This window comes from Ictalurus punctatus, chromosome 23, assembly GCF_001660625.3.
Source record: "Ictalurus punctatus breed USDA103 chromosome 23, Coco_2.0, whole genome shotgun sequence".
In the NCBI taxonomy this organism is placed as follows: Eukaryota; Metazoa; Chordata; class Actinopteri; order Siluriformes; family Ictaluridae; genus Ictalurus; species Ictalurus punctatus.
In genome coordinates, this window is record NC_030438.2 from 11,772,955 (window position 1) to 11,783,688 (window position 10,734).

Consider the following 10,734-nt stretch of genomic DNA (forward strand, 5'->3'; position numbering starts at 1 on the left):
CAACAGCTTCCAATCCTGCCAGCCAAGAATGGGAATCTGAGGTTATAGTTGGCACAAACTAGAGGTCTGCGCAGGACTGTTTTTAATTAATTGTATTGCTTTTTTTTTTTTAACTCACGATTTTCACTACCGTCAGTGATTGAAGACATTATGACTACGTTTACATGGACATCAGTAATCTAATTATTGACCTTACCCTGAGTAAGCCAATACAGTGATTAAGGTGTTTACATGAGTCGCTTTTAGAATACTCCTTTCATGTACTCGTTTTACATATTATAGAACATACAATGTACTTACCTTCTATATAGTAGCCAAGATGCATGTATTTTGCCTACCATAGGCCTAGTAGAGCAGCCGTGCTCTCTTGTTTGCCATAAAACGGTTGAGCACGGCCGTGTGTGTACGTGTCCTGTCACAAAATGCGGTGCAAACTCTTACACGACATTAATAATGTGATTAAGGTGTTTACATGTCTCTAATACACCTCAATAATGCGACTAAAACAGGAATACTCCACATGTCTTAATTCGATTTGTGTTTACTTCGAGTATGACCTTAATCGGATTAAGGTAATTAAAAATTGCTGTTTACATGGTAGTTTCTTAATCAGAGTATTGTCTTAATTGGGTTAATATTGGATTATTGCTGTCCATGTAAATGTACTGATTGTCCAGCTGAAGCAGTCAGGTAAAATGAATAAAAGTGCTTGAAGTGGGCTTGAAGTGTACTCGCTGCTCACTCGTATGTACCCAGAATAATTCTACTCTCTTCTATCCCTGCTCAAGAGAGATTGACACTGAACCCATGGATTCACTCTTTCTCTTGCACTGGTTTAATCACCATTCATTTAGGGTGGCTAGAGTGCACTGATCATAGGGTTGGTGGCTCGATTCCCGGCCCACATGCCTCCACATGCCGAAGTGTCCTTGGCCAAGACACTGAACCCCAAGTTGCTCCTGATGGCAGGCTAACACCTTGCATGGTAGCTCTGCTGCCATTGGTGTGTGAGTGTGAGTGTGAATGGGTGAATGAGAAACAGTGTAAAGCGCTTTGTAGAACCCCTAAGGTAAAACGGCGCTATATAAATGCAGACCATTTACCATTTATATTGCGGTGCATAGCAATTTATATATGTATGTATATATTTATATATATAATATGTATATCACAACTTTTAGTACTGGCTTTACAAAAGTCATTACATGATGTCATGTATCAATGAGGGAACTCTGGACTTCATTTCCCAGCAGCCACTGCACCATACTCATCAGTTTTGTTTTTTTATGTTTTGTTTTTATGTTTTGTTTTGTATGTTTGTTATAGAGTCCTTTGTTTGTGTTTACTGGTTATTAAATGTTTGACAATCTGCGTTTGCTTCTGAAATTCTACTTTGTAACGTGACACATGACAGGTGATGAAATTAAATGATTTAAAAAAAGCATGGTATTGTCCTCCTCCTCGAAGGCTCATGAGTCGGAATCCGCTTATGGTCGTTTTAGCCGTTTTTTTTCTTTATTCCCTGCATTATAGCTGTTCTGTAATGCCCTTCCTTCATTTTACTCTACATTTAAATTAAGGTATTTTTCATCACATTTCCGTTAATGGGTTATCTTTTTCCCCAACTGATTAACAAGTAATCTGTAGTTAAATATCCACACTGAGATACTGTGTTGGCAAAGTTACAAATAAATATTAAAAATCTGTATTTTAATTACTGGCTAAGGCTTTTCCTTAACTGTCAATTGGCATTTAATTAAAGTAGCACTTTTATTAGCACATTTAAGCAGTAAAACAATTTCAGAATTTGTATTGAACAATAATAATCTTGATGTAATATGTGAAAATGATATGATGCTTTGTGATATGCTTTGATGTATCGTAATAATGTATATATTGTGAGGAATTAGCCCGGGGAAGGGCGGCGTACAGACCCACAGGAGGCAGAAGAACGTTCACAAACGGTGGTTTATTGGTGCAAGGGTGAAGTGAGTGGGTTGTGAGGGGATGAGTGCGGAGCTTGTGGAGGCGTGACTGCCGGTGTAGCCTACTTGTGGCGGAGGCGGGATTCCCGAGACGGGTGCGAGGGTTTTCCCGGGCCGGCGTCCTCCGTAGGTGGGACTCTCACCACCCGGCGATCTTGTCCGCGCTTGCACCTTTTGTGGAGAGAGAGAGAGAGAGAGAGAGAGAGAGAGAGAGAGAGAGATTAGCGTGGGGCGTGAGGTTACCGTCGTGCTCGGTAATTGCGAGTCGCTATGTCGCTGGAAAACACGCACGGAGTCCGTGTTGTCGCTACGGTATTCTCTTCTCTCGTACGGCCGGAAGCGCGCCCTTTTATCCTCCTCCGCCGTCGGCTGAGTGGTGGAATTTCTCCGTTGGGTCCCCCAATCGCTGGCCGGTGTCGCGTCAGTCCCGCCCCGCCGCGGCGGTCCTTCCGGCTGGCGGAATGATCGGCACGAAGCTGCCCACGTCGTGCCGGTGCGGCAGTTGGAGAAGGAGCGATTTCCTTCTTGTGTGCGCCGGCTCTCTGCCCGTCGCGACAGTACCCCCCCCTCAGCTTCGAGCCTACTGCCGCTCGGTGGTGGGCCCAGAGGATGTCTCATCATGAGAGCCCATCCGCGTTACCATGCTGGGCCCCCACCCGGTGCTTAACCTGAAAGGAGAAGTCTTGTAAGGCGAGGAACCAGCGGGTTACCTGGGCGTTGGTGTCCTTCGCCTTGGCCATCCACTGCAGGGGGGTGTGGTCCGTTATGAGGACAAAGTGCCTGCCTGCCAGGTAGTATCTCAGCTCCTCGATGGCCCATTTTATTGCCAGTGCCTCCCGCTCGACCGCCGCATACTTCCTCTCGGCCGGGGACAGCTTCCGGCTGATGTAGAGGACCGGGTGTTCTTCCCCGTCGAAGGTCTGGGAGAGGACGGCGCCCAGCCCGGTCTCGGATGCATCAGTATGTACGGTGAACTGGAGGTCAAAGTCCGGGTTGCGGAGTACCGGCGCGCTGGTGAGGGCCCCTTTTAGGGCCTGGAAGGCCCTTTCTGCGTCGGCTGTCCACCTGACCTGTTCTGGCTGGCCCTTCTTTGTAAGGTCTGAGAGGGGAGAGGCTACAGCAGAAAAATTAGGTACGAACCTGCGGTAGTAGCCCGACAATCCCAAGAAGGCACGTACCTGTTTTTTCGATGTCGGACGCGGGTAGTCCTTCACAGCCTCGATCATCTTTAGTTGGGGTTTCAGCATTCCCCGTCCGATGCGGTATCCCAGGTACTGGGCTTCTGTCAGCCCTAGGTGGCACTCTTTGGGTTGGCCGTCAGGCCGGCCTCCCGGAGTGCTTTCAGGACCTCCCTGAGGTGGAACAGGTGGTCGGCCCAGGTGGAGGAGTGGATGACCACGTCGTCCAGGTAGGCCGCTGCAAACTGCCGGTGGGGCCGCAGGAGGATGTCCATTAGCCGCTGGAACGTGGCGGGCGCCCCATGCAGCCCAAAGGGGAGAACCCGATACTGCCAGTGGCCGGTGGCCGTGCTAAAGGCCGTCTTGGGCCTTGCCTCCGGTGCGAGCGCCACTTGCCAGTAGCCTTTGGTGAGGTCCAGGGTCGATATGAATCGGGCTCTCCCCAGCCTCTTGACCAGGTCGTCCACTCTGGGGAGGGGGTAGCTGTCGAACTCTGACACCTGGTTCAGCCTCCGGAAGTCGTTGCATAGCCTCATGCTCCCATCCGGCTTCGGCACGACGATGATGGGGCTGGACCAGGGGCTGCTGGACTCCTCGATGACATGGTCCCGCAGCATGCGACTGACTTCCTCCTCGATGGCCTGGCGCCGGGCCTCGGGGACACGGTAGGGCCTTTGTCTCACCACTACACTGGGAGGAGTCTTGATTTCATGCTGGACCAGCTGGGTCATCCCCGGGGAAGCCGAAAACACATCTGCGAACTGGTCGATCAGCTCGGTAAGCTCCTGTCTTTGGGCGGGGGTGAGGTCCTCCCCTAAGCCGACCAAGGTACCCTTGCCCCGGTCCGAGTCCTGAGCTGTGAACGCCGACACCACTGGGGCTGGTTCCACCCACTTTTTCAGCAGGTTTACATGGTGTAGCTTCTCATCCGTCCGCTTACCAGGCTGCTGCAGGCGGTAGTTGACCGGGCCCCGGCGCTCGAGGACGGTATATGGACCTTGCCACCGGGCGAGGAACTTGCAGGCACTGCTGGGCACTAACAGGAGGACCCGGTCCCCCGGCTGGAATTCCCGGGGCTGTGCTGGGCGGTTGTATACCTTCTTCTGCTCCTCCTGTGCTCCCGGACGATGGGGCCCACCCTGTCAATCCTTGCTTGCATGTCCTGCACGTACTCGACGACGGAGCGGAAGGGGGATGGTTGCTCCTCCCAGGCTTCGCGGGCCACGTCCCACAATGCCCGCGGGCGCCGCCCGAACAGGAGCTCGAAGGGCGTGAAGCCCGTGGACGCCTGGGGGCACTCCCGAACGGCGAAAAGTACGTAGGGGAGGAGGAGGTCCCAGTTCCTCCCCTCCTCGTCCACCACCCGGCGCAGCATCCGCTTGAGGGTCTGATTGAACCTCTCGACCAGCCCGTCGGTTTGGGGGTGGTAGACGGACGTCCGGAGGTGCTTCACCTGCAACAGACGACACAAATCCGCCATTAGCTTCGAGACAAAAGGCGTACCTTGGTCGGTCAGCACGTCCTTGGGAATCCCCACTCGACTGAAGAGGAGTACCAGCTCCCTAGCGATGTTTTGCGAGGTGGCCTTGCGGCGCGGCACCGCCTCGGGGTACCGAGTGGCGTAGTCGACGAGGACCAGGATGTATTCATGGCCCCGGGCAGACTTGGGTAGGGGCCCCACGAGATCCATGCCCACTCGCTCAAACGGGACGCCGATAATGGGCAGGGGGATCAGGGGCGCCGGTGGGGGCCTCCGCGGGGCCGTGCGCTGGCACTGCGGGCACTGTTGGCAAAAGGCCCGGACCTCCGTGTCCATCCCGGGCCACACGAAGCGGTCCCGCAGTTTCTCCAGGGTATTTCGGGTCCCCAGGTGGCCGCCGAGTGGATGGGTGTGGGCTAGGTGCAATAAGACGGCCGTCTTGGGTCGGGGCACCACCAGTAGGTCCACCTGCTCCCCGCGGCGGCAGGCCCATTGGTAGAGGAGCCCCCCTCGGACGAGGAAGTACGATGTGGGGAGCCTCAGGTCTGGACTCTGGTCGACCCCCTCTATCACCCGTACCTGAGCCCAGCAGTGCTTCAGCCAGTCGTCCTCCTTCTGCTCCCGGCCGAACTTCCCCTCCCGGTTCACCTGGGGAAAGACAGACGACAGAGGGTTAGTAGTTTGGGGGGTCTTACCTTCTGTGGTGGCCTCTCCGTCGTCCTGGGCCAGGTAGACCGGCCAGGCCGTAGTCCCCTTCGTACGTCGCCGCAATCTCTGGGGCTCGGCTCTCGGTACCACCCGGAATCCTGGCCAGTCTCGTCCCAGGAGGAGGGGCACGGGGAGTTCGGGGATGATTCCGACCTGGAGGGGCCAGGTGCCGGCCTCGCCCCGGATCTGGACCTCGGCTGAGGGGACTTCCCGGGTGTCCCCATGGACGCAGGTCACGGTGAGCGTCCCCCTTGGGCGGCACCCCTCAGGCAGGATGGAGGGCCGGGCGAGGGTCACCGTGCTCCCGGTGTCGAGCAGGGCGGTTACCGGTCTCCCTTCGACCCACACCGTCAAGGAGGGCGCCTCCGGCGGTTGCTGCTGATGGAGGGCGCAGCCTGCCAGCCATGGTTTTGTAAGCAGCCGGGCGGCTTCCCTCTCCGGCTCTGTAGGCATGGGCTCGTCTCGGGGGTGTTCACAAGTGGGCGCCCTCTGGGGGTTCCCCCAGGTGCGGGGCCGGGTCTGGCGGTCGGACCGGGGGCCCGGGGCACTGAGGGGCTGATCGAGGTGCTGCTGCTCCCCGGGGTCGAGCTCCAGCGTGGCCAAGGTTCACTCCAGGACAGTTAGGAGTTCCTGGGGCGTAGTTGGGGCGTGTGCCCCCACGGCCTGTCTCTCTGCCCGGGGTAGCGCCCTCAGGAAACGGTCGACCGCCACTTTCTCCGCCACCTCCGAGGCGGTATGCCGATCCGGCCGGAGCCATCGTTTGGTGGTCCGGATGAGGGCGTTCATCTGGCAATGTGGTCGGGCCCCTGGTCGATAAACCCAGCGATGGAATTCAGTAGCAGCCTGGCCAGGGGTTCGGCCACACCATGCCAGGACTCCCTCCTTCATCGCCAGGTAGTCCGCGGCCTCCTCCGGCTCGAGGGCATAGTAGGCTGTTCGGGCCTCTCCCGTGAGCAGTGGACCAAGGGCGCGTGGCCAGTCGTCATGGTCCCACCCCTCCCGGCGGGCGATACTCTCGAAGGCTTCGAAGTATGCCTCGAGGTCCTCTTCGGGGCCGAGGGGGGGTGGTAGGCGGCGGATCTCGCTGCTTGCGTCGGGGAGAGGCATGGAGGCGGCGGGGGTCTCAGTCCTCATGGCGATCAGTGTCTGTGTGGCGACCTGAAGGCTCTCGGCGAGCTGCTGCGTCACAGCGTGCTGCTGGAGGCTTGTCTCCAGCAGGTGTCGCAGGGTGTGGTCCATTTTGTGGGTTTTTTTTAATTTTTATTTTCCTCTCTCTCGTTTTTTTTTTTTTTTTTTTTTTTTTTTGTTTGTGGTAGGCGAGTCTGTACTATGCCTGCATCCTCCACCAGTGTGAGGAATTAGCCCGGGGAAGGGCGGCGTACAGACCCACAGGAGGCAGAAGAACGTTCACAAACGGTGGTTTATTGGTGCAAGGGTGAAGTGAGTGGGTTGTGAGGGGATGAGTGCGGGGCTTGTGGAGGCGTGACTGCCGGTGTATCCTACTCGTGGCGGAGGCGGGATTCCCGAGACGGGGGCGAGGGTTTTCCCGGGCCGGCGTCCTCCGTAGGTGGGACTCTCACCACCCGGCGATCTCGTCCGCGCTTGCACCTTTTGTGGAGAGAGAGAGAGAGAGAGAGAGAGAGAGAGAGAGAGAGAGAGAGAGAGATTAGCGTGGGGCGTGAGGTTACCGTCGTGCTCGGTAATTGAGAGTCGCTATGTCGCTGGAAAACATGCACGGAGTCCGTCTTGTCGCTACGGTATTCTCTTCTCTCGTACGGCCGGAAGCGCGCCCTTTTATCCTCCTCCGCCGTCGCCTGAGTCGTGGAATTTCTCCGTTGGGTCCCCCAATCACTGGCCGGTGTCGCGTCAGTCCCGCCCCGCCGCGGCAGTCCTTCCGGCTGGCGGAATGTTCGGCACGAAGCTGCCCACGTCGTGCCGGTGCGGCAGTTGGAGAAGGAGCGATTTCCTTCTTGTGTGCGCCAGCTCTCTGCCCGTCGTGACAGTATATATATATATATAAATATATACATATATGTATATATATATATGTATGTATGTATAATATGCTATATATTGTCAACATGCGGCACCTATTTTTTTCCAACTTCAAGCACTGACAGAGGTGAAAAAGATGATAGATTACATCATAAATGCTTTTTAAGACATAAGTCATTAGTCAGGCTAATGATACCTAGTTAGACCAAACAAACATACTGACTTATCTTCTGTCTTTTTTCAGCCAGTCTAAAATGTTTCTGATTGTTTTTCACTTAAATTTTATATGGTGTAATTTCACACTGAGGGTGGAAAAAGTTCTGACATGATTTATTATTTTTAATTTTTACCTCACAGAAAATTGCCATTTTAACAGGGGTCTATAGAGTTTCTTTTATATCCGCTGTATAATCATGAGAGAAGAAAGTACACCACCCTTCATTTATATGGTGAGGTCCACAAGTATTTTGACAGTGACTCAATTTTCACAATTTTGCCTCAGTACACCACCACAATGGGCTTGAAATTAGATTAGATTGAATGAGATTAAGATTGGATTTAAGTGCAGGGGTTTAACAACGGGTTTAAAAATTTATTTTAATTTAATAAAAACAAATAATTTGTTTATTTATTGAATTTATTGTTTAGGAATTAAAGTAATTTTTACACATAGTCCCACCATTTTCAGAGGTTCAAAAGTAATAGGACAAATCAACATAATTATAAATATAAGGATTAATTTTTACTACCTTGAAGCAAATCCTTTGCAGTCAATTACTGCCTGAAGTCTGGAACCCACAGACATCACCAAATACAGAGTTTACTCCCTTGAGATGCTTTGCCAGACCTTTACTGCAGCTGCCTTCAGTTTCTGCTTGTTCGTGGGTATTTTTGCCTTCAGTTTTGTCTTCAGTATGTGACAAGAATGCTCATTTGGGTTGTGGTCAGGTGACTGACTTGGACATTTAAGAACATTCCATTTATTTTCCTGAAGAAGCTCTTGGGATGCTTTTGTGGAATGTTTTGGGTCATTATCCATCTGAACTGTGAAGCACCATCCTATCAGTTTTGCAGCATTTGTCTAAATCTGAGCAGAAAGTACTGCTGTAGACCATAACCTTTTTGCGAGTACGACCCATTTTTAAGAATGTTTTGCGTGACCCCCAGGTTAAGACCCTCTGCTCTAGACACTTCATAATTCATCCTGCTACTTCTTTCAGTAGTCACAATAATAAACACCAGAGACCCAGTTCCATTGGCAGCAATGCATGCCCATGCCATAACACTTCCTCTGTGTTTGACAGATGATGGGGTATGCTTTGGACCATGAGCCCTTCCTTTCCTTCTCCATCATCTCTTCCCATGATTCTGGTACAAATTAATCTTGGTTTCTTCTGTCTAAAGAATCTTGTTCCAGATTTGGGCAGGCTTATTTATTTATTTATTTATTTATTATAGATGATTTCTAGCAGTCTAATCTGGCCTTTCTGTTCCTGTTTTTCTTCACCAAGGAAAGTATTCTGTGATCATCCATTTTAGTTGTCTTCCAGGCCTTTTGATGTTGCTTAGCTTGCCAGTGCATGCCTTCTTTTTAACAATGTACCAAATTATTGATTTACCCACTCCTAAAGTTTATGATGGGTCTGTATTGTTTTTTTTTAGCCTAATCATGCTCGCGTGCTCGCAAAGAATATCCTTTATAAAGCTATTATAAATATGGAATCTACATGTCACGCTGATACTTTACAGAATGACACAAGTGTATGCTATGCAAGCATTCAGTTATTATTAATACTGCACAATTTAAATCCTTTCCCATAATTTTATTTTCATTATTGTGATTTTATGTGTTTTGGTATGTGAATAGCAATACATAGTCTTATGATAACATTTTTTTGGGTGAAAACAACAACTGAAAACATCTTCCTTTTTCCGGTGTCACAATGTTGAGTCTGTCCCAAAAGCCATCTATTAATAGCCCCGTCACCTTCGTGGACTCACACCATAGTGCCCCATAGGTCTGCATTAGCTGACATCACCAAAGTGTAGACTCGGAGGAGGGCCACACGGGCAAAGTGTGCCATTTGGAACAGGGAGATGGACCACATAAAATACGGCAAACAGAAGCTCATGTGTACATAATGCGAGCAAACAAACCTTATTGGTTCTCAAGGCTGAGTTGTTCTGTTTTTAGTGCATTGGTGTCTGCGTCGTCGCTAGTCGGCACTGTCAACTACACGGGAGCAAAATGAGCGCAGCAGAAGAAGACGGTTGTTTATGATTGTTTTGAGATTGAATAAAAGCTTAAATTTCTATCTATTTATTAAACTGAGCAATTGTGTAACTTTAGAAGACTAGATTCACATGGATTACTTTTACGATGCGAATTGTGCCAAAGCCTCGAAGTGTCGACAAGAGTGCCATCTGGCTCGTAAAATATACAAAATATCATACTTTATAAGGTATCTGAAGCATTTTCCTAAACGGGAGAAATTTTTATTTTTGTAGATATAATTTTTTTTATATAGTATATTTTTTATATAGTGTATAAGATTTTGTAAAACATGATCAGCTCCTCACTAAACACCAACAAAACCACAGAATAAAGCAATCAAAAGTAAAAAAAAAATTCACATAAATAAAAAACTTTATTGATAAATTAAACATGACCTATTTCAAAGAAAATATTATTTACACTACACACTTCACAATCTAACCAACCAGACTGTGCCAACTACAGCCTTTCGATATGCAAAGTGAAGTGTGCCCTAACCATAATAAAAAAAATTGGCTTTAAAATTTTATCTTAGTGTGAACGTTGTAAAGTTTTTTTTCTACAGTTTTTATACTCTGTTTTCACTGAATTAATGCATAAATAAGCCAAACACATCTGGTACTGGACAGACAGAGTGTATTCTAAGAGACCCGAATTTATTTGTTTTAAACTTAAAGTGTAGTTACAGCATTTTGACTTCGTATGACAGTATAGAGATTCCACATATGATTACTCCAGATGTGCAGTTCACCTGAGAGGTATGATTGAGCACAAAGTTCACAAAGATAGGTGGCAGTGTAGGGGGAAAAAAATAAGGTTCAGGGTCCATTCTTTTTTGTGATAAAAGGTTAAAATGAGTAGCCTTATACCCGTGCCTCAACAGTTGGTGATGCCGGCAAATATGGATGGAAGCAGAAAGAAAAGGCAACTAGCAGGATAGGTGAGATTTTTTTTTCTTATGTGTAGTATTTAGCTAATGGTTGCCAGAAGCTCTTGTTCAATCTATTAACTTTTTGTTACAATTTTCTCTTTTCCACAGAACAGAGGTCAGTGTGATGGAAATGCCCAAGAGAATCCGCAACCCACCAAAGAATCTGAGGGTCAGTGGGCCAG